The sequence below is a fragment of the Rhinatrema bivittatum genome, chromosome 8, assembly GCF_901001135.1.
Source record: "Rhinatrema bivittatum chromosome 8, aRhiBiv1.1, whole genome shotgun sequence".
Lineage (NCBI taxonomy): Eukaryota > Metazoa > Chordata > Amphibia > Gymnophiona > Rhinatrematidae > Rhinatrema > Rhinatrema bivittatum.
In genome coordinates, this window is record NC_042622.1 from 122803928 (window position 1) to 122830628 (window position 26701).

Below are 26701 nucleotides of genomic sequence, written 5' to 3' on the forward strand. Positions count from 1 at the left end.
CTGCCTGATTTGAAAGGGGATGGGGGAGGCTGCAGCAGCCCCACCTAAGTGTCCGGTCCTGCTCCGTGGAAACGTTGGCAGACCTATCACCCCACAGCACCTCCCCTTTATCTCTCTCTCTCTTCCCACCTTTACATCTCTCCTCTCAGGCCAATGCAGAGAGCGGCATTCAGACGAACATGCAGTTTTATAGCGGTAGAAGGCACATCTTGTGAGTGCAGACCTTACTGCTGATGTAGCAAGGAGTTTTATGCTCACAAAATGTGCATTCTCAAGTGGGAGCACTGGTCACCACCCTCGCATGGAAATGCCATGCAAATGAGTGCATTAAGCAGTGCTCCTTGATGCAGAGGGGTGTGCTGGCCAAACACAAGTCTTTCTTAGCACTGGAAATTCAATTCCTGGGTCATTTCTGGCACTTAAAAAAAAAAAAAAAAAGATATTTGGACTTATCTGTGTAGGTGGCGGCGGCTGCTACTTCTCTGAATACGTTTATACGTATCCCAGATAAATGACAGCCACCGCCATTTAAATGGATGCATTTATACTTATCCGACTAAGTAGCAGCTAATAACGGGACTGCATCGGCCTGTCAGGGGCATCCTCTCCCCCCCCCCCCCCCTTCCTGAGTTAAAATCTGCGTTCAGCCTGTGCCAAATGCACATTTTAAACTCAATGAGCTTTTTTTTTTTTTTTTAACTTCCAATGCATTTGCAGGAAGTTAAAAAAAATATATTAATCTGAGCATTAAAACTGTTCCCTGAAAACCAGTGCACACTTTCTTAACGCTCAGATTATTTCATCGGTTAGTGCAGTTAGTGTAGCTGGGTTCAAAAAAGGTTTGGATAAGTTCTTGGAGAAGTCCATTAACGGCTATTAATCAAGTTTACTTAGGGAATAGCCACTGTTATTAATTGCATCAGTAGCATGGGATCTTCTTAGTGTTTGGGTAATTGCCAGGTTCTTGTGGCCTGGTTTGGCCTCTGTTGGAAACAGGATGCTGGGCTTGATGGACCCTTGGTCTGACCCAGCATGGCAATTTCTTATGTTCTTATTGGTCTTTCTATGAGCAAATTACAGGAGGTAAAATGAGACTGAGGACTGCGTCTATCAAAAAGTGCTATTGAAATGGTTAGTAGTAGCAACATCAGCAGTATCATCAGGTAAGTAAAATCCCACCTCACTTTAATGTCTTATTGTTTTAATTTTAAATCGGAAAGTTCAAAATCCTTATAACAAAATACAATTTTGGTTTGTAATCCATGACATCATCACTGTATTGTGATGCCTGGGCTATGCAAACATGTAATTAAAAATAAAGGAAAAGCTGGGTTGAAATAGGGGAAACGAAAGAAAAAATCTATACTACACAGAGAGAGTCAAGGAATTAGAGACAGGACATTAAATGGATTATTTATTTCATTATTTGAATTAATTGTTAATGAAATAAACTCAGTTCATCCTCCTCTGCCACCTCTCATCTCCTCTCTGCATCAGCCTCAGGTGGTCTCTCCCACCCACTTATGATGTCATGATGACAGCAGGATGGCTTGTAAAAGCCAAAGCTGCCAGGGTTCACTGTCATTTCAAAGGATGGCAGCAAGCTGTGAGCAGCTCTGTCTACGCTAGCTCTGGATATCAGGAGATGGAAGGACCGGAAGATTCTGGAACTGAACTCCAAGTGACAGAACAAAGGTGAGACTATTGCAGCACAGAACTAAAGTTTATCTAAAACTAGAACTAACAAATGTAATAACTCCTTCCTTTATGCCTCACCTTTCTTTTCTCATCCTCCCTTCTCCCTTTTATGTATTTATTTTCAATTTATTCACCAAATCCCAACTTTCCCTTCCTCTGCATACACACTACCCTTCCACCTACTCTCTCTAGTTTCCCCCTCCCCATTCACATTCCCCTCCTTATTTCATCTTCCCTCCCCACCCACAGCACCCTATTTCCTCCCATCCACTCCCACCCATTCATTGCTTCCCCTCCCTCTCCTTCCCCCTTCTCTCCCTTTATCTCCTTGCCCTATTTTTGCCCTCCCATCCCATTCTTTATCACCTATCCCCTCCAAATTTATCTCTACCTTCCCCCTCTCCTCCCACCCTTTTTCTCCATCCCAATCACTCTTGCCCATCCCAATTCCTCTTGCCCCTCCCCTTCTACGTCCTACTTTTAGTTATCCTTGACACTCAGTTTCCCTCTCACACTTTCTCCATTCCTCCCCTGCTCTCCTTTCTCTTGCCCTCCCCGTATTATCTACCCATCCCCTTCCCTTTCATGTACCTTGCCCCTCCACTCCTACAATTGCCCATATAGCTTCCCCTTCCTTCACCATTTCTTCCCCTCCCCTCCCAAACTTTCTTGCCCTCACCCTCCTCTTTGTCTTCTCTTCCCAATGTTTCCCAGTCCACCACCCCCTAATCTTTTCCCTCCCACTTTTTCTCTTCTCCCTTCCCCTTTCTCCTCCCTTCCCTTGTGATTCACCTGGCCCCTCCCCCTTTCCTGCCCTCCTTCCCTTTTCTCTCTCTGTACTCTTCCCCATCTCCACCCATCATTTGTCCCCTGACATCTTTCCTTCTCTCCACCCCTTCTCCCCCTGTGCCTTTCCCTCCCTACACCCCACCCCTTCCCCTTTGCACAGTTCCCCTCACCATCCTTTCTCTGCATCTTCCCCTTCTCTACACCTTCTACTATCCCTACCCCACCATTTCTCCCCCTACCCCTTCCACCCTTTCTGCTCCTTTTTCCCCATCTGTCCCCCCTTTCTTCCTCTTCACCTTCCCTGTCACCAGCCCTTATCTCTATGCACCATTTCCCCTCCCCACCCCTTCTTCCTCTTGACATTTCCCCCTTATACACCATCCCTTCTCCCTCTGACCCATAGACACTCTCCACCCCACCCCTTCTTTGTCTACATCCTTTCCCCTCTCCCTAACCATGCCCCTACTCCTTCTTCCTTCCCTATCACCCATACTATCCTTTCCCCTCCAACACACTCCTTCTCCCTCTCTTCCCTGCTCCTCTTCTTCCCCCTCCCCTTCCCCGTTCCTCCTTCACTCCCATTATTTCTTTCCCTGTCCCTTTAGCATTCTCTTCCCCTTCCCCTCTCCTTCCACCCTTCTTCTCTTCCACATCTCATTCCCCTTTTCCTTTGCTTGCCATCCTACCACTACCCCCTGCCTCCATCCTCCCCCTCTACATCCCATTTTCTCCTTCCACCCTCTCTCCTCCATCCCCTCTCTTTCCCATTTTCTCCTTACCCTTTCTTCCCACTGTCTCCTTTCTGTTCCTCTCCCTTCCTTTCTCTCCACTCTTCCTCCTTCTCTTTTTTCCTCACTCCCTTTCCTCCCCCCCTCATGTCTCTTATCCCTAGCTTCTCTCCTTCCCCTTCCTTCTCCTAGCTTATCCCATCTAATCCCAGCCCCTTCCTTTCCCCTACCATTTCTCCCCACACCGTCTCCTTCTTAGTTCAACTCCCCACCATTTATCCACCAGTCCTATCCCCTTCAACCTCCCATCACCTTCTTTCCACCCTCACTTTTCCCTTCCCATGCCCCTCGTTTTCCCCTATTTTCCTCTCCCCCTTTTTCTCCTCTCTCCTTCACCTTTTCTGCCCTTCTGTCTCTCAATTCCCCTCTTACTCTTCTTCTCTTCCCCCCACTCCACCCAACCATTCTCCCCCTACTCCCCTCCCCTTTCCTCCCTTTCCTTTTATTACCCCTTCCCCACCCATCCCTTCCTTTTTCCCTCCAGTCCTTTCTCTCTCCCTTCCAATCCATCCCCATTGTTCCCTCTTCCCTTTCTCATTATTCTTTTCTTTCACACTTGCTCATCTACTCTCCTCTTCTCTTTCCCCTCCATCTCCTTTTCCTTCCTCCTTTCTCCACTTCCTATCCCCTTTTTACTTTCCCATTTTCTCCCCTTCTTCCTCCTCCTCTCTTCTCCTCCCTCTTTCCCTTTACACGTTTTCCCTCTCCCAACATTACCTCCCATCTCCCCTTCCAACTCTCTCCCCTTCCCCCCCTTCCCACACTTTCCCACATACACATCCTTCTTCTCCCCCTTTCACCTTTGCCCATTCTCTTTTCTCATCCCTATCCTTCCACTTCTACACTTTCTCTCCTTCCTCTCCCCCACCCACTTTTCCTCTCCTTTCCCAAACTTTCTTCCCATCACCTCCCCTTTCCAGTCTTATTACTCAACCTTTCCCTCCTATTCTCCCCTTCCTCTTCCTTCTCCCCTTTCTCTATCCCCTTCTCTTTTCCCACCCTTTTTCTCTTTCCTTCCAACCTAACCTCTCCCCTCCCCTTTCTCACTCTTCTTCCCTTTCACCTTTTCCCTCCATCCTTCCCATTCCCCTTTCCCTCCCATCAATCTCCTTGCCCTTCTAATCTTTATCCATTTCTCCACCTCATCGTTCCCATTTCTCCTCCTCTCCTACTTTTCCCCCTTTTATCCTCCATTTTCTCCCCATCTCTCCTTCCCTCCTCTTCCCCTACATCCCTCTCTCCTTCCCCTCCTCTCCCACCCTTATTTACCCCTCAACTTCTGTTCCCCTCCCATCTCACGCTTCACCTCTTCCTCCCCTTCCATCTTTTCTCATCTCCCTCCCTCTTCTGACCCTCCGCTCTAGTAATATTTCCCTCTCCCCTCTCTTCCCATACTATTTCCCCTCCTCCACCTGTTTCCCCTTACCTCTCCAATCCTTTCCCTCTACTCTTCCATTCTATCCTCCCTTTCACTCTTCCTATACTTCACCCTATATTGCTTTCCCTTCCCTTTTTCCCCCTCCACATCTTTCATCTTCTCTCCCACCTCTTCTTCCCTCCCCTCTCCTTCCTCCAACCATCCCACTTTTTCTCCTCTTCCATCTCCCTTCCCTAATTTTCCTTTCTCCCTTCCCCTTCTTCCTTTCTGCTCCTCATAACCCTTCTCCCTTCCTCTTCTTCCCTTTTTTTTTACAACTTTTTTCTTCCTTCCTCTTTCTAGCTTTCTCCCCCTTCTGCTCCCCCTTCTCCCTCTTTTCTCTCTCTTCCTCCTCCTCCCCATCTCTTTATTTTATTTAATTATAAATTATCCCATGTAAATCACAAATTGATACCCATAAAATTTATAATAAGGTTTGTTCTCTGGGCTGCATTTTAATTTCTGAGATGGCTGTTAAGATCTTACTGCCACACAAAGTTTTATTTGTAACCTTGCCTTTTTAAAATATTTACTTAATATATTGTTTTCCTGAGATACAGGAGCATAATTCCCCACTGATAAAACTTTTTTCTAGTCCAAACACCAATCTAAGACATTGTTTTAGGAAATTTTACCTACACGTAGATAAGCAACCTTTATCACTGCCTTGTGAAACACGTTTAGATGCTATGGATGCTTTAGCCTGGTCACCACTGATTCAATAACCAGCACATAAATGTTTGATTTATTGTTTGACTTATTGTTTGTTTGTTATTCCTTCATTGCTATCTGGGGCAATTAACATTGATATAGAAAAGGTTCCATGGTCAGATCATTTTTTGGTTTTATGTTGCACTATATTTACAAATGTGTCATATTACCACTATGCCAACAAGGAGTATTTTAAAATGTGGTTACATTGATCCTTTTGAGATTATTTATTGATTTTGTTAAACATTAATGGCATGTTAAACATCCAAGCCATTGACACCTGGCATAATTCTCTCTTGTCAGTTTCTGAACATCTAGCTACTTTTAAATCTGTTTCAGTCAGGAGAAAACAATCAGTTCCATGGTTTGCACAAACAACAAAGCACTATCAGGCTGGAACCAATGTAAAATATCACAACCCAAGGTATTACAAACAATTAATAGATTAAGCTCTTCATCTTGTTCCCTTAACCCAACTTGGCCCAAAATGAACTTGTTGAATCAATTGCACAGATAGCTAATCTTTCATTGTCATCTGGTCAACTTCCATGTGCATTAACACAAACATCATTTAGATCTATTCAAAAGGAACCCAACTCTGACTCTATTGACTTCTCAAATGTTTGCCCTATCTCATATTTACCATTCCTTGGCAAGATAATAGAATCTGTAGTGCTGAAGCAATTATCTGAATTTCTTGATAACTCAATTTTTGATGAGTATCAGTTTGGGTTCAGAAAATTTCCTAACTCTGAAACTTTGCTCCTGTCCAGTTTTGATTCTATACTTCAAGGTTTTGACTCTAGTATGCAATACATATGTTCATTTTATTAGACATCACTTCAGCATATGACACACTCAATCATGCCATTCTTCTTGCTCATCTCATGGATCTCAGGATAGTTGTAGCAGTCCTGTCTTGGTTCAAATCATACCTTCACAAGCATAAGCAACGTGTTAGAATATCTTCGACGACTTCCTCATGATTTACTATTCCCATGGCAAGCTGGCCCTGGAACACCCTTCCACTCATTTGGCTTAGCATAAAGGATCCTAAAGATTTCCAAAAAGGGCTAAAAACAGTCCTTTAAAAAGCCAAGATCAAACTAAGAAGATGGTTTCCCTGTCACAGTTGATTTTCTTTAAAAATTATAATTAAAAAACACCATGATGGGGGGGTTTGAGAGGGAAATATGTGCACCAAACCTCTCTCTACATCTCCCTTTTAGTGATGGAAGCCTGCCTTAACATTCCTGTTTTCCCCCTTCCTTGTTTGTCACACAGCCCATCCCAACCAGTATCCCTCTTTCCCTCCAGCAGTCCATCCCTGCTAATTGCTCTCTCTCTCACCCTTCACTAGTCCAGCCCCACCAGTTGCTCTCTCTCACTCCACCAGTCCAGCCCCACTAGTCGCTCTCTCTCTCTCCCTCCACCAGACTATCCCCACCAGTCTGTCTCTTTACCCCACCCTGCTACTCTCTCTCTCTCTTTCTTTTCACAAGTCCATTCACTCTGGTCACTCCAGATCCAAACCGATCAAAATATGTGGCTGACTGTAGTTATATCAGTAAGTATTATTTAATGTTTTATACATTATCAATGAGTGTGTATATAATAAGTTCTTATTACATAAAATAACTTCTCTATATAAAAGAGAATCATGTGGGGCGTCCATGAAAAATTTGGAGATTGAAAAGGGTCAATGCTCCCAAAAAGGTTGTAAACCTCTGACTTAGAGCAATTATTTCAACACAGAGGCCAAAGAATATTAGTCTCAAGTGAGAGGTCTCCAGACTGGGTTGAAGCATTGGGACATCATGGCCATAAAACCTGGACCTTGTGTAGGGAGTAGGCCTAGGTAGGTCACGGTGATCTACCACAGCCTAGGCAAGGCCAAAACTCTTAAAATTATAGCATTTAGAAAGTTCTTTCTGCAGCTTTACATGCTGGTTCCTTTCTTGAGATTCAAGGGGAAATATATGGATTATAGTAATGATTTATAAAGATCTTGTGTTGTATTAGGAAGTGCTCAAGGAAGGATAAATGTGCTTCTCTGGTAGACAAAAAATAAGGTTAACAAAGATGCATCCACATATTATGTCAACTTAAATCATGTACATTTTCCATTGTTGCAGTGGAGTAGCATGGTGACTAAGCAGAGTGGCCTGGACCAAGCGGCCCACGAAGGACACAGCGGGGCCGACAGGTGCTGGATGATAGCTCTGAGGAGAACACAGAGGGAAATGGGCCTGCCGAAGAGCAGCGCCAGCCCGTCATGGAGGAGGAAGAGGTGGCAGACCAGCCAGGTGAACCTCATTCACTGATACCAGTCATTGGTCAGTTTGAAGGTGGGTAGCAGGGGAGTCGCTCATTTGAGGAGAGACAAAGATACATAGCCTCCAGGATGCAGTAAAAGAGGAAAGGCAGGCCATCCAGAAGGCGATGAGGGAAGAGCTATCAGCTGTTGAGGAAGAACTATAGGGCCTTCTGCAGTCCATGTAGGCACAAACAGCAGTACAGAGGAAGATTCTGCAAATGCAGCACTCACCACCCTTTCATGCACCAGATGTCTGGATACCTCCATAGGCAGAATGTTTACCTGCACCATTGCCCACTCCAACCATGATTCTACCACTACCCATCATAAAAACACTTCCAGTAATGCTGCCAGCACCAGCACCACTGTCCATGCAGCCAGCTGCATCACCACTTGCAGGATCATCATGCAGCCATGCTGCTGTGCTTCTGCCCCCCAGCTCCTGTGCTTTCCGAGGGCAGTGTGAGTTGCAACCGCACACCACTGAGTAGGAGCTCCCACGTAAAACAAGTGAAGGCCACAGAGCTTTTTCCCTCACCCCGTAAAAAAAAAAAAGGATGGCTAAGGAAGCATTCTTTATTTCTTCTTTATTTACATGGGGGTAGAAATTGAGCAGGCCACCAGCTAAGTTACAAGTATATTAAGTGGCATGGCTACGGAGAGGCATGGCTAAGGCGCTGAATATCTGCATACAAAGGGGACTTAGCCACATAATACTGAAGTCTAGCCCTGCTCAATAAGTTATCCGGTCTAAGTAGCACTGCCCAGTGCCCATCCACCTTTTATGTGGCTTAGTCGCTGCTATCTGCCAGTTGAATATCAGCACTACAGAGCACAGTTTTAAATAAATGCACATTAACTTTAGAAAATGTGTTTGTATCAGAGTGTTTTCTTGTGTAGCCTGTCATTGACTCATGTGCTATATCTCCTGTAAGTGCCTGTTCCTCCAGCTGTATTCTCTTTCAGTCCCTCTGGAGGAGGCAGGCATCTGATTTTGGCCAGGTTATGTAGCATATAGCAGGCTAGAAAGATCTCACAGATTTTAATTGGGTTGTAGAGAAGGCATCCCAGATCTGTCCAGACAATGGAAATGTGTTTTGAGTAAGCCAAAGGTTCTCTCTCATTGACTGCCCTGGTCTGCTAGTGGCCCCTGTTGTAACAAACCTCTGAAGTGGTCTGTGGGCAAGCCATGGGAATGAGAATCCAAGTTTAACATAGCATAAGGTCAGGCAATGATTGGAACAGTTGACAATAGAAGGCCAGAGCAATCCTGCAGGGCAAATGCTGTCAGTCCATCTATACTGAAGGAGACAATAAGAAGAGGTTAGCTGGTGTGTGTGGTGGTAGTGATTAAGTGCATGCCTATCTAGAAGCCAGCACTCGGTGATGTGTGTTTCCTAGAAGCAGTCATGGATTCCTCACTGCGAGGATGTAGGCATCATGAGTGGATCCAGGAAACCTGGGCACTTAATCCAAAATAATGACCTTGGCATCATAGACCACCTGCATATTGAGGGAGTGAAAGGCCTTGCAGTTGTGCTAGGTGACCTTTATTTGTTTTTTTTATACCGGTATACGTGGGTACATCATATCCATTTATAGCAAACTTAACAGGTTACAGAAAACAATATGCAGTGAACTAAACGATTTACAATAAAACAGATTGAGGCAAACTTAATGAAATACAATTACATATAGGGGGGAATACAAAAATTTACAATGGGTGGAGAAAAATATAGGGGAAGAGGGGGGATATGGGTGGAAGTGGGAGGTAGAAAACTAGATACAGGGGAAGAAGGAAGGGAGGGCGAGCACTATTCTGGATAGGCCTGGTAAAAAGCCATGTCTTAAGTTTTTTCTTGAAATTCTGGATGCATGGCTCTAGGCGGAGGTCAGGTGGCATTGAGTTCCAGAGGGTAGGCCCTGCGCTGGAGAGGGCACGTTGTTTCATGGATTTGAGGTGTGTAGTCTTGGGGGAGGGGATATATAGGCAACCTTTGTAGGCGGATCTAGTGGGATGGTTGGAGGCAAGGAAGCAGGGGGAGTCATCGAGCCATTGGGTGTTGTTGGTGTGTAGGGTTTTGTGGATTATGTGGGAAGAGAGGAGTTCCTTGAGGACTTGGGTAATGTGTTCAGATTTCCAGGTGTTGGTGAGAATTCTAGCTGCTGCATTTTGTAGCATCTGGAGGGTAGGCCTAGTAGTAGGGAGTTACTATAATCCAATTTGGAGAAAATGGTGGCTTGGAGTACTGTACGGAAGTCGTGGATGTAGAGGAGGGGTTTAAGTTTTTTAATGACCTGTATCTTAAATAATCTGTCTGTCTTTTATGATTGTGTTGATGTGCTTTTTCATGTTAAATTGTTGGTCAATGGTGACACCGAGATCCCGTATGCTGTGAGGGAACGAGATGGTGGGGGGGGGGGGGGAGTGGCGGATTACAGAGGGGTGGCATTATGTCATGTTGGGCAGATATGAAAAGTCGCTCTGTTTTAGAAGTGTTTAAGGCTAGGTGGAGATTGGCGAGGAGGGTATTTATGGATGAGAGGCAGTTTTCCTAGCTCTTGAGAGTTTTAGATATGGATTCTTGTATGGGGATAAAGATTTGTACATAGTCTGCATAAATATAATGTTTGAGGCCGAGGTCAGCAAGGAGTTGGCATAGGGGCAAAAAGTATATATTGAAAAGGGTGGAGGATAGGGAAGACCCCTGGGGGACACCTTGGGTTAATTGGATGGGTGTGGATTTGGTGTTACCAATTTTGACTATGTAGTCTCTCTTATCAAGATAAGATTTGAACCAGAGGTGGGCTGAGCCTGTAATGCCAATTTCTGAAAGGCGGTTCATGAGGAGATTGTGATTTATGTGTCGAAGGCAGAGGAGATATCAAGCAGAGCAAGAATGTATGAATGACCCTGGTCTAGACCTATAAAAGATGGTGTCTGAGAAGGAGATTAAGAGGGTTTCAGTATTAAAAAACTTGCAGAAGCTGAATTGGGATGTGGATAGTATGTTGTGATTTTCTAAGTAGTCAGAGATTTGAGAGTTAACTGCCTTTTCCATAACTTTAGCTAGGAAGGGAAGGTTAGAAATGGGCCGTTAGTTGGCAGGATCAGCAGGGTCGAGTGTGGGTTTTTTTGAGTAGTGGTTTGACTACAGCCTGTTTTAGTAAGTCTGGGACTTTGCCAAGGGATAAGGAGAAATTGATCATTTCAGATAGGGGTTTGGCGATAGAGTTGGGGATGGATAAGAGGGTTTTAGTGGGGATAGTATCAGAAGGGTGGTTAGCAGGTTTAATTTTCTTTATAATGGATTCTATTTCCATGGGTGTTGTGAGATCAAGCGTGTCTAATTTGGCATGGGGGTTTATTGTGAGCGGGTTCGCAAGGGTACTGGGGGAGGGGAAGCAGAGCAGAAGGTTTCCTATTTTATTAAAGAACAGTGCAAGTTCTTCGCTTTGTATGTGGTTGATTGTTTTGGGGTGGGGTCTTTGCGCCAGATTCTCTCTTTTATTCTGCGGTCTAGTTTAAGTTTAAATTTGGGGGTGTACCAGGGTTTCTTGGATTTGTGGGAATGGCATATTTCTCTGTGAATAATGGGACATAGCTCATTAGCAATATTATTGGTAAGTTTGTTCCAGGATGCGAGTGCGGCGTCTGGACTCATAAGGTCTAGTTTGTCGATGGTGTTAGAGAGTGAGGAGATTAGGTCTTCTTTGGAGCAGGGTTTTCTAAATTGTATGGTGTTACTGAGTGTGGGGTTGTGTGTGGGTAAAGTCATAAGGGTGAGGGAGGGTTCAATAAGGGAATGGTCTGACCAAGGGATGGGTGTGCAGAGGGGAGAAAGCAGGCATTGTATGGATCTTTCACCCCCTGGTGCCCTCATAGGGACATGAGTGCAATCAATAACTCCCAAGACAGAGGGGAAATGTGCTGATAGAAATCATGTATAATTTCATGTTTTTTGTGTTCTCTTGAGCACAAGAACAGTTTTTGGTTATGAATTGTGGAATATAAAACACTTGTAAATAAACAAGACAGCCAGGATCTGATCTGTATAGACAGAAATGGCAGACTGGCTGATTCCAACTGTGGCCCTAAGAGGGATTTGAAAGGTACCAGGGGAGTAGTAACCTTGAAGGGTCCAAGCAAAGCATGGACCCTTCAGGTGGTAGATTCGAGATGCCCTATAACTGCTGGCATAGGTATAGTTTCCTTGTTAAACCTGAACCTGTGCACTACTTGCTCTTCTGCCTCCTCCTCTGCTCTTTCTCCCTCCTGAGCCACATTGACCTGAGTACACAGAGGGCCAGTACAGTCATCTTGAAAAAGGACTTTACCAGAGTTGCACAATACCCTATATGTTGCTGGAGGAGTGGGTAATAGAGGGGAGATGAGGAAGGGGTGACGAGAGAAGAGATGGAGAGGGAGGCGAGGTGGAGAGGTGAGGAAGAAGAGGGGAGGAGGAGTGAAGAGCTGGAAATGGAGGAGGGAAGAGGGGTGAGATGGGAGGGAGGAGGGAGAAAAGAGTGAGGGGAGGGAAAGGAGGGAGAAGAGGGGAGGGAGAGAAGAGGTGGAGGAGGTAGAGAGGAAAGAGAGAAGAGGTGAGGAGGGAGATAAGGTGGAGAGGGAGAATGGGATAGGGGAAAAGAGGGAGAGAAGAGTTGGAGGGAGGACAGGAAAGGGGAGGTTGAGAGGGAGGGAAAGAAGAGGTGAGGAGGGAAAAGAGGGAGGAGGTGAAGACATTTATTTATTTATTTAGAATTCTTATATACCGACATTCTTGTAAATTGACAAATCATCAGTTTACAATCTAACAGAACAATCGCGGTTAAGGCGTTACATTAAAACAAAGCTTCTAATTGAGTAAATAGAACATCATAACAGTGGCAGCTGTTATGTTTGAGAGGGAGGATGGGAAAGGGGAGGTGGAGAGGAGGGAGAGAAGAGGGAGAGAATAGGGGGGAAGAGAGGACAGGGAGGAGGGTGAAAAGAGGTGGAAAGAGGAGGGAGAGAAGAGGTGGAGAGTAAGGCCAGAAAGGGGAGGTGGAGAAGGAGGAAGGGAGGGAAGAAGTGGGAGAGTAAGGGAAGGGATAGGAGAAAGGAATGGTTTTAGGAGGGGAGAGATGGGAGGAGAAGTAGAAGGGAAGGGAAAGGTGGGGGAGGGAACAAGGGGGACAGGGGAAGGTAGAAGAGTAGGAGGGAATTAGAGAGAAAGATTTGAGTGGGAAGGGAGATGGGCAAGGAGAAGACAAGAATAAGGAGAGGGTGGAATGAAGAGAGGGAGTAGGAGGGAAAGAGGAAGCGGAGAGAGAGGGGAAAGGGGGTGAGAGGTGAGTAGTGGATTAGAGGTAGATGGGAGAGGGAGGATGGAAGGGTAGGAAAAGGAAGAAGGGAAAGAGGGGGAGGGGAATGAAACAAAATGTAGGAAGGAGAGGCAGGGGAAGGGGAAAGGACAAGAAAGGGAAGGAGGGAAGGTAGAGAAGGAGAGGGAGAAGGTGAGGGAAAGGAGAGAAGGTAGAGAATGAGCAGGGAGTTGGGAGGGAAAGGTGAGGAGAGGATGGAGAAAAAGGGAGGAGGAGGTGTAGGTGATAGGGAAGGAGGAGAGGGGAAAGAAGGTGGGGAGGAAGTTGTGGAGGGGAAGGGGATAGGGAAGTAGGGGAAAGGAGGAGAGGGAGAGTGGAAATGAGCAGGGGAGGGGAGAAGAGGATGGATTACAAGTAGAAGGAAGAGAGGGAGGAATGTGGTGGGAGGAAGAGATGGGGAGAGAGGGATGGTGAAGTAGCTGGGGAAGTGGTGAAGGGGAGAGAGGAATAGATGAGGAAGGGAAGAAGCAGAGGAGAGGGGGACAGAGGGAAAGAGGGCAGGGGAGAGGAGAGGGGAGGAGGAAGGAAGGGTGATGGGGAAGGAGAGGGGAGGGGGAGAGAGGTAAGGGGTGGGGAGGGTAAAGGAAAGGAGGTAATGTGAGGTGGAAGGAGAGGTGGGGAGGGTGAAGGGGGAAGAGGCAGAAAAAGCAGGAGGAGGAGAGGGAGGAGAAAGTGGAAGGAGAGGGAGGTATTGAAGGATGAGAGAGAGAAAAGGGGGAGGGGGAGAGGAGAGGAGAGGGAGGAGGGTAGAGGGAGAAAAGATGGAGCAGGAAGGGAGAGAGGAGGAGAGAAAGGGAAGAAGGATGGGGATAGAGAGTGGAAGGAGGAAAGGAGAGAAGAGAAGGGGAATTGGGAGAGAGGAAGGGAAAGGAGAGTGGAGTGGAGAAGATAAAGGGAAGTAGGGGAAGGGAGGAAGGGGAAGAAGGGAGAAGAGAGGGGGAGGTGGAGATGAATGAGGGGAATGAGGCACAGGAAAGGAGAGGGGAAAGGTGAAGAGTGGGTGGAGAAAGGGAAAAAAGAGGAGAGGGGAGTGAAGTAGAGAAAGGGAGGGGAGAGGGAAGGGGAGGAGGGAGAAGGAATGCAGGAGGGGAGGAAGATGGGATAGGTGTGGAAAGTGTGAGGTGTTGAGGAGGGAAGGAGAGGGGGGAGAGAAAATGAAGAGGAGGGGGAAAGCAGGGGAGTAGAGGGGAAAGATGGGTAGTGAGAGATGGGGAGAGGAGTAGGGAGAAAGAAAAAGAAGGGAGCAGAGAGGACAGGGTGGGGGAGAGGTGGAAGGGTACAGGGTGAAGAAGGGAGGAAAGGGAAGGAGGGGGGAAAAGCAGAAGGGTAGAGGTAGAAAGTGGAAAATGAGGGTAGATGGGGGAAGGTTTGAGGGAGAGGGAAGGAGGAGAGTAGTGTAGAAGGGAAGGGGAAGACGGGGTGAAAGAGTGAGACGGGGAGATGGGACATGAAAGGAGAGGGGTGACTGTGTATGGAGAGGGAGGGGGAACAGGGATAGAGGGGAGGAAGATATGGAAGCCGAGACAGAGAAGGAGAAGATGGTAGGGGAGGGGTAGGAGAGGGGGAAGGAGGGGAGAGAGAATGGAAGGGAGGGGAAGGGGGAAGGAGGGGAGTGTGAAAGCAATCTTGAAAGGTGAAAAAGGTAGGTAGAGGAGAGGGAGAAGGGGTAGGGGGATATGGGGGAGAGGTGAAAGGCAGGTAGAGGAGAGGGGAAGGGGTAGGGGGAGAGGGACAGGAGGAGGAAGTGGAGGACAGGGGAGAGGAGGGATATGAGAGGTGGATTGGTTAGACAGAGGGGGAGAGAGAGGGAGAAAGGGAAGGAGAGGAGGAAGGATAGAGGGGAAGGTGAGGTTAAAGGGGAGTTTGAAGGAGGGGGAGTGGCAGAAGAAGTAGAGGGGACATGAGGAAAGAGTGATGGAGATGGAAAGGAGAGAGATAAGGGGATGGGAAGAGAGAAGGATGAGGAATGGCAAGAAGAGGGGGCAGTGAAAATAGGAAAGGGGAAGGAAAGGGGGAAGTAGGCAGAGGAGAAAGCAGGAGAGGCAGGTATGGAGAAGGGAACATGAAAAGAAGGGTGAGGAGATGAAAGTGGAATTCGAGGAGGGAGAGGGCGGAGGGAGGAGAAGGGAAGAGGAGGGGATAAGAAGATTGGGAGGGGGAAAAGAGGATATGATAGGGGAGAGAGGAGAGAAGAGGGGCAAGGAAATGGGGAGGGGAAAGGAGATGTGGATAGAATTAGGGACAAGGAGGAGGAGGATGATAGGTGGAGAAAGGAGAGTCAATATAGGCATGGAGGGTGTAGAAAGAGGGAGAAGAGGGAAGAGGAGAGGTGTGAGGAGGGAGCAGGAGGAGAAGCAGAAGAGGTGAGAGAGGGGAGGGGGACAGTGTTAGAGGGAGGGGAAGGGGATCAGAAAGGGGGAGCAGTGGAAAGTGGGTACAAAAGGAGAGAGGAAATATGGGAGGAAAGGGGAAAGAAGAGGAGAAAGGAGTTGGAAGAGAAGGTGGGAGAGGGGAACGAGAGGAAGATAAATGGTGTGGTTTGAAAAGGTGGGAAGGGAGGGGGAGGCATTGTGAGAAAGGAGGGAAAATTGGAAAAGAGGAAAGGAGGATGAGAGGAGGCATAAGAAGGAGAAGTAGTAGTTGGAAAAAGGTTGGTGGGGATGGGCAAGTGGATGGAGAGCATGTGGGGGAGGGGATAGGGAAAGGGTGGCTGGAGAGGGAGACGAAGGGTAAAGAGGATGGGAGGGGTAATTGGTGAAATGATGGGATGGGAAGGGGAATGGTACGCAGAGGGGTTTAGAAAAGGTGGGACTTGAGGGAAAGGGAAGAGGTGAATATGTAGGAGGGGGAAGGATAGGGGATTGTGGGAGAAAGGATGGACTAGGGAGAAGAAGAAAGAAAAGGCTAAAGGTGATAAGCATGAGTGGAGAAGAGAGGATGTAAAGGGGAGAAGAAAGGAGGAGAGAGAAAGGGGATAAAGAAGGGAAGGGATTGGACGAAGTTCCGAGGCCAATGGGGAGGAAGTGAGGAGAAAGGGTGGAGGGGGTAGGGCAGGTGGGAAGAAGAAATGGGGAAGGAGTGGGGGAAATTAGAAACCTGAGGTGGAAGGGTAGTAGTATGTAGGGGAAGAAAGGGAAACATGGGATTGGGGAGGATTGGATCAGGGAAAATAAATGGAAGGAAAGAAATTAGGGTGAACAAAGGAAGAGGAGGTATGAAGAAAGGAGTTATTACAATTGTTAGTTCTAGGTTTAGCTAAACTTTAGTTCTGTGCTGCAATAGTCTCACCTTTGTTTTGTCGCTTGGAGTTCAGTTCCAGAATCTTCCGGTCCTTCCATCTCCTGATATCCAGAGCCAGCGTAGACAGAGCTGCTCACAGCTTGCTGCCATCCTTTGAAATGACAGTGAACCCTGGCAGCTTTGGCTTTTACAAGCCATCCTGCTGTCATCATGACATCATAAGTGGGTGGGAGAGACCATCTGAGGCTGATGCAGAGAGGAGATGAGAGGTGGCAGAGGAGGACGAACTGAGTTTATTTCATTAACAATTAATTAAAATAATGAAATGAATAATCCCTTTAATGTCCTGTCTCTAATTCCCTGATCCTCTCTTTACTCTGGGGTTTTTTTTAATCTTTCTATTTGAACTCAGCTCCTGCTTTGCTTGTATCTCCCTATGTTTGCAGAGCCCAGGTTTACTGTTCCCATCACAATGCAATGAAGGTATTATTGATTATAATCCATGACGTCTCTGCAGCAGAACCTGAACTTTTTCATTAATAGTGGAATAGGAAGATACTAAACTGAAGAGGGAATTTTAGTTCACTGTTTTGGAAGTCAGTAACCACTCAGCTGATGCTACTATTACTAACCATTGAAGCACAGTGCTTGATAGATTCAGCCCTGTATCCCATCTTAGCCTCTGTAATATGCTCTTAGACCAGGGCTTTTCAGGGTATCCACAATGAATATACATGAGATAAATTTGAATACACTGAGTCTCCATGATATGCAGATTTATCTCATGCAAATTCATTGTGGATATTCTGAAAATCCAACTGGCTGTGAGGTCCCCAGGACTGGTTTGGGAAGCCCTGTTTTAAGACTATGGAAAATAATTCCCATTGATTCTACCCACTCACCCCAGACCTTTCTTTAAGCAGTGACCCTCTCAGCACAGTGAGCATGGGAACTGTGTCTGTAATCAAAGGCCTCACCTCTTCTGCAGAGGGTAGGGACTATGAGTAAAGTCTTAGTCTCTGCCCTCAATATGGCTGTGGGGATTGCGCTGGAGCCAGAGGTTTGCTAGGAATGGGGATTTGGAAGGCCACAGCCACTGAATCGGTGCTTAGGGATGGTGGCAGACTAAACCTGTCCCTGATTCTGACAGCAGAACGGAGCAATAGCTATTAGAGCTAGATTATCCAACATGTAGTCCACCATCCAGCCTGTTGGTCTCCCTGTCTTGTGCTGACACCAGAAACGCTTTCTAAATTCACAGGCCAACACTTCCTGGCTGCCGATCTCCTATGTTGTGAGATCAGTGGGAAGAGGTATCAGTTTGTCAGAATGCTCGTGATGCTTTCCCCCTCCCCCAGAAATGAGAGGGCATTTGGTGCAGACTCAACGGTATCTGCACAAGAACAAAGATGAAAAGGTGGCAGATGAATGCCAGAACATCGCCTCCAGAAAATGACTCTGGAGTGTCGTTACCATTGCCAGAGGAGGGAATCCCAGTCTGCTGTTAGCAGAAGAGGAGAACACACCATCTGGGGGCAAAGAAACAGGAAATGCTGGAGAGAGACAGAGGGGAGATTCCGCTGTTAGAGGGGGAGAATGGAGATACTGGGAATTGAGCAGAAGAAAGAGAGTGAGGAGAGATGCAGGAGTTGGGGGGAGATAGGCAGGGGGTAGAACCAGAGAGTAAGAGGAGAAATGCAAAGGTAGAAGGAGAGAGAGAGAGAGAGAGAGAGAGAGATAGGGGAGGTGCTGTGGAATGAACAGAATGTCATGGGCACAACGTAGACTTGTACGAGACACAAGGTTTTCTGTTTTGTTTGCAAATCTTTTTTTTTCATAATTTCAATAATTAGCCTTTTAGACCAATGGTGCATATTGGCCTCTTTAGAAATCTCCAAGCAATAACTCCAAAATATCTTTTCTAAGTAATAATGTCCAACCCAGCATCCCTAATTGTGTATGAGAAGCTTGTTTTTTGTGTATTACTTTTCTCATATCTATACTGAAGCTTAGGTGACACTATTGATGGAAATAACCAATAGGCTTCAGTAATAAATTCAGGAAAGTGAAATTTCCTATTGAAAATATATTTTAGTGTAGTTTAAACTTGGTTTAGTTCACACCTTTCTGCAGAAAACATCTTCACTCAATACATGTTGTAAGATACATGAAAAGCCTAAACATTTTAAGGACAAGGGGTTTTGATATGAAGCTAGAGTGGGGGAAGGTTCAGAGGAGACAGCTTTTTTTTTTTTTTTAGGGGTTTTATGCCAGTATTCAGTATTAGCACCTTCCTCCTGCTTTGATTGCCTTGTGGTCTCCCTAGAAAAACATGCATCTGGTGCTGCCTCTCCTCCCCCTCTCTCTGCAGAGAGAAGAAACGTGGGTAAGAGGCTGTTGCCTGAGCAGGGAAGCAGAGTGAGAAGAGGACTGATGCTGGGTCCTTGAGGGGAAAGAGAGAGGGGATTCAGTTTGCTTGCTCTCTGAGAGGCAGTGTGTGTGTGTGTGTGTTTGTGTGTGTGTGTGTGTGTGTGTGTGTGTGTGTGTGAGAGAGAGAGAGGGATATTATGTGGGACCACTGAGTCCCCATCATCATCATCATCCATTTGTGTATAGAGTAGGGAGGTTTTGTAGCTGGTGAACTCCTGTCATTGTTGTGGGAGGGGGATGTTATGTTAGAGTCCAAAATATCCAGACAACAAAGATAGACAAAAAAAAAAGCCTTTTCCTTTTGGTTTTGAATATGTCAGCTTTGCCAATGGCAATGTGTGCGCCATCTTAGATATCTTTGTATTTTGCGTGGTACAGAAGTTTATGCCTTTCTGATTCTATTTCTCCAGTGTTGCACTCATGCACAGTCTGGCTTCTTGGGATCGCCAGTTCAGTTTCTGCCTACATATTTCTATTTATAATTAGTGGCCACGTATTCTGTATGCCGTTAGAGTCTATCTACGTTGTGTCTGTGTGTTGAAGGAGAGGCATTCTGCTAGTGTATAGTTTCTGTATAGTGATCTGTAGCAGCCCGGCTTGTTCTATTTTCCCAAAAGGATGTGTATTGGTGTTCCATGATTGGGCGTAATATTTACAATGCCGTCCTGTCCTTTCATAGGCTCTGGGAACAGATGCAGGGAGTGGGGCCTTTGGTACTTGCCCCTTCCCAGGCTATCCCCAAGGAGGGTCCTGCAGGCAGCAAACTCTCTCTTTCCCCCAAGTCCCTTCTCCATGCAGAAGAGAGGACACGGAGCAGGAGTGGAGGTGGCAGATTTTTTTTTCAGGAGTACCTGCTCGTTCCCTCCTGTAAAGAAGCCCTGGATGTGGTGCTCTTTAGGGGTAGTGGTTGGGCTTGAAGATAATACAGTATGTAGTTGTAGGTACACTGTTTCTTAATTGCCTAGAGAAAAGTAGCTACAGAGATTCATGCTTAGTTTTGCTGTGGATATTTTTATCTCTGAAATACAAAGTGCATAGCTTTGAAAAAACAAAACTCTACACGCTATTGTCTCCCCCAGGCTAACCCTATTCCAGAAATGTCTCAGCCAAAATGTGGGAGGGGCCCTGGGTGGTTGCCCTTTATCATCCTACTTCCACGGAGGGCCCTGCATGTGCGGAAAGGCACATTTTTTTCCAGGGGGAAAAAAAAAAAGAACTAATCAAATCCCAATCCCCGGGACTTCCTGTACATTCTTGAAGGAAATCCCAAAGTGGTGACTCCCTTCGGTTAAGCCCTTTGGCAGTAACCCACAAAAGGGCTTGCTTTAGTGGCTCCCACATATGATGTTCATTTCACTCACTCGGTGTCCTCTGCTCTTCATCACTGGGCAGAATTCTAACAGTATTTGAGAACACGTTAATGACAAACCTCTTTCTTTTCTTCCCTCGCCGTGCTCCTAATCTTCCTCCCAAGTTTGTAGAGTTACACCAAATTCTGGATGTGCTATACATTTTCAAGCACATAGGTATAGGCCCAGGCAGTGGGCAGGCCAGAAAGGTCTGGTGGGGACAGTGAGGTGTCCCTGCCTATTTTACTCCACCAGCCTCAGAGTCGCACTTTGGGCAAAAAAGGATCAACCCCTAAGCTGCCCCCACCAGGGACACGACTCTCCTCCCTGCCCACTTTCCCCATGGAACTTGGGGTTTCTGTTCTAAGTGCATGCACTGGACCTCTTTCCTCCCCTGTTTTATTTGTCATTAGCACTAACAGCTGGCTTTATCTATTTATACTCTCCTGTTTTTTTATGGCACTTTAATAAAGTGCTTGAACATTTAATGCTGTTGTTTCATCCAGAGAGCAGTCACCTGTCGCAGGCCCTGCCCTCCCATTAGGGTATAAATACAGGAACTTCAAAGATGGTTTGGTGTTTTGTTTTGCTTTTTTTTTTTTTTTTAAAGGTTAAAGAGAAAATTGAAGGGAGAAAATGGATATTTGACTTTCCTTGTATGGATAATTAACCATTTAGAACACATGAGCTTTAATTTAGCTCCTGAAAGCATGAAAGAAGCTGGCTCAAATAGGAGTCTGAACTCAGTTAGGGGCTCCAAGGAGGACATTCTCCCAGAAAGGCTGGATAAAAATCCCGAAATCGGAGGACTACAGATTATTACAGATAATCTGTAGTCCTAATCCCTGTGTCTTACTTGGATTACTTACAGAATAAGAGAATGACCAGCTGAAACCTTCCTGTGGAAGTTACTACATTTTCCCCCTTCTTCCTATTTTTTTGGCTCCTTGGACTACTATTTCTAAGAAGTAAGGTGCTTCTTTTTTATTTGAGGAAAAACTGGTGATTGACAAAAGATTTGCCATAATGATTTAAACCAACCGTAAAGCAAAAGTGGCTTGAAAGGAAGGCATGAAGGAATTTGTTAATGTAATCCGCCCTTGGATTACATGAGGGTGTGCACAATTCCCAGAACTGTCTGTCATATCCTGGCACTTCACATAGCTCCTGGGATGCCAGGGTCTGTCCAGCGGGCAGCAGGGGTTTAACCTCCTGGGGTCCTGGTGCTGGCATAGTCACCAGAAGCCCAAATGCACAGGGGAGGGGTCTTCCTGATGGAGAGACACACTGGAATGAGGCAAAGAGTCCAGTGAATGGTGTTCGAATCAAAAACTCTTTACTGAAGCGTAAAAAACAAAATGCAAAATAGGGTGGCAAAAATCATGAACAGCATAATTACAATTCTTGTAACACGTCTCTTATTTATTTATTGACAGAGACTGCGCTGGACATCGCCGAGAGCGGGTAAGTTCGGACCTCGCACTAGGTAGGGCTTTTATGGGTTTGGGGGAGAGGGGTTTGGAGTGTGACGGCCAGTTTGTCAAGATGGTGGGGGGTGGGAGGGCCTGGCGGAATCCTTACAAATCCGTGGGGGGGGGGGGGGGGGGGGAGAAGGTCCGCAGCAGGAAAGGTAAATTTGATAAATATAGGCGGTGATGTGGAGTGGGGATTGCAAGGCTGCTATGACAGGACCCTGTACGTTTTGGGTTTTTTTTCTTAACTTTCCTGGCACTACTTACCCGGATACCTTTTAAAGATATCAAGATAAGTAGCAAGTTATGTGGCCACACAAGGTTGGATAACTTTAGATCTTCTCGGAAACAGGTTTAAAGTTATCCAAGTAACGTTGCTGGATATATGTGATAAGCCATTAAGCCCGTTAACAACGGGCTACATTAAAACATTTTTTTTTTTCGGTTTGTTTTTCGGAAATGGCACTCTTCTTCATTTCTTCTCCCTCACTCCCCCTTCCCCTCTCTCATTCACCTTGGTCACTCACCCCCCTTCCTCTACTCACCTCCCTTCCCTCCCCTGCCCCCACTCAAACTCCTTTCCCTCAGTCTTATTCACCCTCTTTCTCCCACTGCCTCCCTCCCCTCTCACTGGAAACCCCTTTCCTTCACTCTCACCTCCCCTTCCCTCATTCTCACTCCCTCCCCTCCTCAGTCATTCCCCACCCTCTCCCAATCCCATCCCTCACTCTCATCCCCTCCCGTCCCCTCTCAGTCACTACGCTATGTGACTCACTCCTTCCCTTGTGGCATGGCAGTCTATCTGTTACTCTTGGCCCTTATTGGAAACTTTTTGTTTCTAATTTTCTTCCCCTCTGCCACTGATGCAGAGAGCAGTGCTGGAGCTCCATCAAAGTAAAGGCTTGCTTTGCTCTCTTTCTGGGAGACCTGTGCCTTTAAGAAATCCACTCAGGGACTTGAGAGGGAGGAGGGAGCAGGGAGCAGGGCTCTGGCTTTCACTTTTGTTGCTCTGCTTTGTGGGGAGTGGGGGTGGAGGGATGCCCAAGTAAACTCTTCCCCTGGTGGCTGAGCCCCCCCCCCTGTTGATAGCACTGCTCCCCCCTGCGGCAGTTGCTGTTTACTTGGCTTCTCCTTATCTGCGGGACTCAGGGGGCGGGCTGACTCAAATCTTCTCCATTCAGTTGTCTTGGCTGTGCTCCTGCTGCTTCTAATCTGCTCAGCTGAAGGAGCAAGGCCCCTTCGCAGCACGTGGGTCTCTACTACACTTGCTGGCAACTCTTCTTTCCTCCTCCTGTCCCTGTTCGTGACGGTCAGGCCGTCCCTCCCTACTCCCCCCCCCCCCCCCCCGCGGTGGAGGAGGGACGGGCTCAGGCTGTTAACATATCAGAGCAGCAGCTCCCTGCCCTTTCCTCCTCCCCTCTGTCGCTCAGAGTTCTCTGTGCTGCACATGCGCAGTAGAGCTGCTCTCTACTGCGCATTTGTGGCACGTCGGTCAATCTTCATTTATCTAGTTAGATATTTGGCTCAGTTAGCCAGATAAGTCAACCTCCTCTGAGGAATACCCCTTAAATGCCTTTTTCTTATCCGGCTAAATTATAGCCAGATAAGTAGTTAACTGCATGTTGATGGCCCTATTAGTCATTCCCGCGCGATACAGTAAGTAAAATGTGCAGCCAAGCCACACATTTTACTTTAAGAAATTAGCGCCTACCCAAAGGTAGGCATTAGTTTCTGCCGGCGCCGGGGAAGTGCACAGAAAAGCAGTAAAAACTGCTTTTCTGTGCACCCTCTGACTTAATATGATTGAGATATTAAGTCAGAGGTCCCGAAAGTTTAAAAAAGTTAAAAATAAAAAAATAAAAATTTTAAAATCAGCCCGCGGCTCGCTGGTTGAAAACCGGACGCTCAATTTTGCCGGCGTTCAACAGCAAGAGGAAATGTGGAAAAAAGGATTCACACTCACAAAGAGGGGAGTAGCTGGCTTGTTACGGCGGTTACTACCCCAAATCAAATAAGCCTGATACTTCACTTTCAATGCATATACAGCATAGTTCTCTGATTCAACGGCAGGGGAGAAGAAAAACTGATACTTCACACATCCAGCAGAGCTCTCTGCTTCAACGGCAGGGGAGAAGAAAAGAGGGTTCGCACTCACAAAGCGGGGAGTAGCTGGCTTGTTACGGCGGTTACTACCCCAAACCAAATGGGCCTGATACTTCACTTTCGATGCACATCCAGCATGGCTCTATGCTTCAACGGCATGGGAGAAGACTTATACGTCACGCATATCCAGCATAGCTCCCTGCTTCAACGGCAGGGGAGAAGAAAAACAACCAATAAGGGCTAATAACATAGTCTGGGTAAAACAAATAAGCATGGGTGCAGCTTGCTTATTGCGGCGGCTACTACCCCAAACTAATCAAGCTAGATATTTCACTTGGATGCAGCTCCATCACTGCTCTCTACATTAAAGGTGGGGATGGAAGGGAAATAGAACCAAGAGCTAAGAGAAACAGATAAGTATGAGAGAAAATATGTGTGAAGCTTGCTGGGCAGACTAGATGGGCCATTTGGTCTTCTTCTGCCGTCATTTCTATGTTTCTATGTTTCTATATGTCCGCTTTCTGAACCCGTGGCTGTCAGCGGGCTCGAGAACCGACGCTGGCAAAATTGAGCTGCCGCTCTTGTCCAAAAAGAGGCACTAGGGACGCTCTAGTGTCCCTAGCGCCTCTTTTTACCGCGTGCCCTAATTTACATATTTTGTTTTACTGTATCGCGCGCACAGGACACTCGCCCGCTCTCCCGCGAACTTTACTGTATCGGCCTGTTAGTTTGTTTGTCTAATTTGTAACCTCCTCTGACTCTTGATGTCCCCATGCCAAAGCCCTCACCATATAGGGTAGGAAAATTATCTTCTTCCTCCAGCTTTAACCAGAGGTTAAAACAGATCTCAAAATCTTTCTAAAAACTTCTCAAAAAATACTTCTCCACATACTCCAAAACTTCTCAAAAACAACAGCGAAAACCACGTCTACTGGTTCCAGGTGGTGGAAAAGGCAGCTCCAGCAGCAGTCACTACCCACTATTAACTAGCTGTGAGAGGCAACCACCAGCCAAAACTCCAGCCCTGCCAGTAAGGGGATCCCTTGATCCTCCCGGGCAGGCCATTGGTCAAAACTCTTAACTTCCCTCTCTCTTGGCAACCTGTGAAGCCCACCCAACTCCTCCACCTTACAGTATCACCTCCCCTCTTAATCTGAGCATGCTCACGCAAGAAAATACATGGAGTGAGATTCATCCCAAAAGGGGCATGGGTGTGCCACTAGGGAGGGATCAAAAATGCAATAATCCTCCCAAAGCAGGCCAGAGGGGAAACTGTTTAATAAAGAGGCAAAGCCCTCTTTACATAAATAAAAGCAAGAATTAAACTCACTAATTTCCATATTTAGTGGTATATAGCTGGTATCTAATGGGTCCAAAGGGCAGGATTGATCTCCACTTACTCCTGCCCATGTTGTGGTATATAGTTGTATCTGCATGTGTTTCATTTAGATCGTAAGATTTCCGGTCCTTTTAAAACTTTGACTCCTGGGTTCAGACTCAAAAATTCTATACAGGGATCTTGAATAGTTCCGGTTTATCAATTCCTGTGCTGGGTTTTGAACTCCCAGAGCGAAATGGTCTCCATTATTGGAATCTTTGTATTTATTAAGCTGTGTGTCTATCAAACCAATGGGGGGGAGGGTTTAAGGGCTTTTTAGGATGTGAGTATGCTCACGTTCACGTAAGAAAAGAGATACCGAAGCTGAACTGGCTGTTTGGGGTGAGTCTTTGTGCAAATGTTTGTCTGATGTTAGTCCTAATTTTTTAGTGATATATTTATTCCTTGTTTTTAGAATAAAAGCGGCAATCACCTGATGCAGGCAGCAGTATCTGCCAAAACACTGCAGTGTCTGGTGCTGTGAAAAACGCTATTTGTGCCGTATCTATATGGACAAGCGGCATTGCTGTCGAATGTTGGATACATTGTCAAAACACAGGATTGTGCCGTGGTAAAATGAAAAGCTAATTTTCCATGCCAGGTGATAAACAGGAAATACAGCAGCATGCGGACTGTGCTTTGGTAAAATGAAATGCTAGATCTCCATGCCAGGACACAAGCTGGCTAGTTTAACTTTGCATGTTTAAGCCGTTGCCATTTCGGCATGACCGAATATCATTCAGTTGAAACTTTGTCTCAACAATACGCTGTTCCAGTGATGCAGGAAGCACAATTATCGATGGCAGTAATTGTATTGGTGGCAGTGGATTACTAGTGATGGACTTCGATTGGATTACAAATCTTTAATGGAGTCTCATTTAAATGTTTTTTTAAATGTGGGTTTTTTTTTTATTTTTCTGATTTTTCTAGTTTTTCTTTTTTTTGGGGGGGGGGGTTCTTTTTCTCTTTTCTTCCCCCTTTGTGTGTGGAAGTATTTATATTCATGCCTATGTTGTGTTGTTTGTTGTATCTGTTGTGATTGTTGTGTGTGTGTAGGGTACAATACAGGTTAGGGAGGCCTGGTTCAATGTTAATGAAAGACAAAAAATTTTACACAGTCCTTAGATTTTGTTAACTGGATTTGATGGTATTCAATAAAGAGTTTAATATTTTTCGTTAATTGATTACTGTGAGTGATTTTTTTGTGTCTGTCATACTGAATATGTCCTGGTCATATTTAAAAATATGCCAGCCTCAGAACAACCAGTATCATTGTGGATTGTCTCGTGAATAGGGTAGGAGGAAATGGACATCATTCTTACCCTTTACACCCCAGAGGGACCTCTGCATATGACAATCCACAATCTGTGACACTTATGGCTTATATGAAGAAACAGAATGGTCCTTGCTAGTTTAAATCATACTCTTTAACTAATTGGTCAGATCTAACATATCCTCTGTTATTGATTGGTCCTCCCTTAAGTCACTAGAGATGAATAAAGAATGTACTTCTGGTATAGGGCCAACCAGACTGCAACAACGCCGTACTACGTTGAGTAATGTGGACATTATGAAATATGGCTTGAGAAAAGCGGCACTGACATTAGCAGTAACACAGTTAAAGTGAAAGATTCCCCTGAAGAAG

General features: G+C 46.1%; 1 long non-coding RNA gene across 1 annotated transcript; it reads left to right on the forward strand.

The window, feature by feature from the left end:
* The first annotated feature begins 1513 nt into the window (after nt 1-1513).
* On the forward strand, nt 1514-26230 carry LOC115098220. The gene is made up of 4 exons (XR_003858451.1): nt 1514-1695; nt 7539-7709; nt 21540-21567; nt 25472-26230. It is a non-coding gene; the product is annotated as an uncharacterized LOC115098220 (long non-coding RNA).
* The last annotated feature ends 471 nt before the right edge of the window (nt 26231-26701 follow it).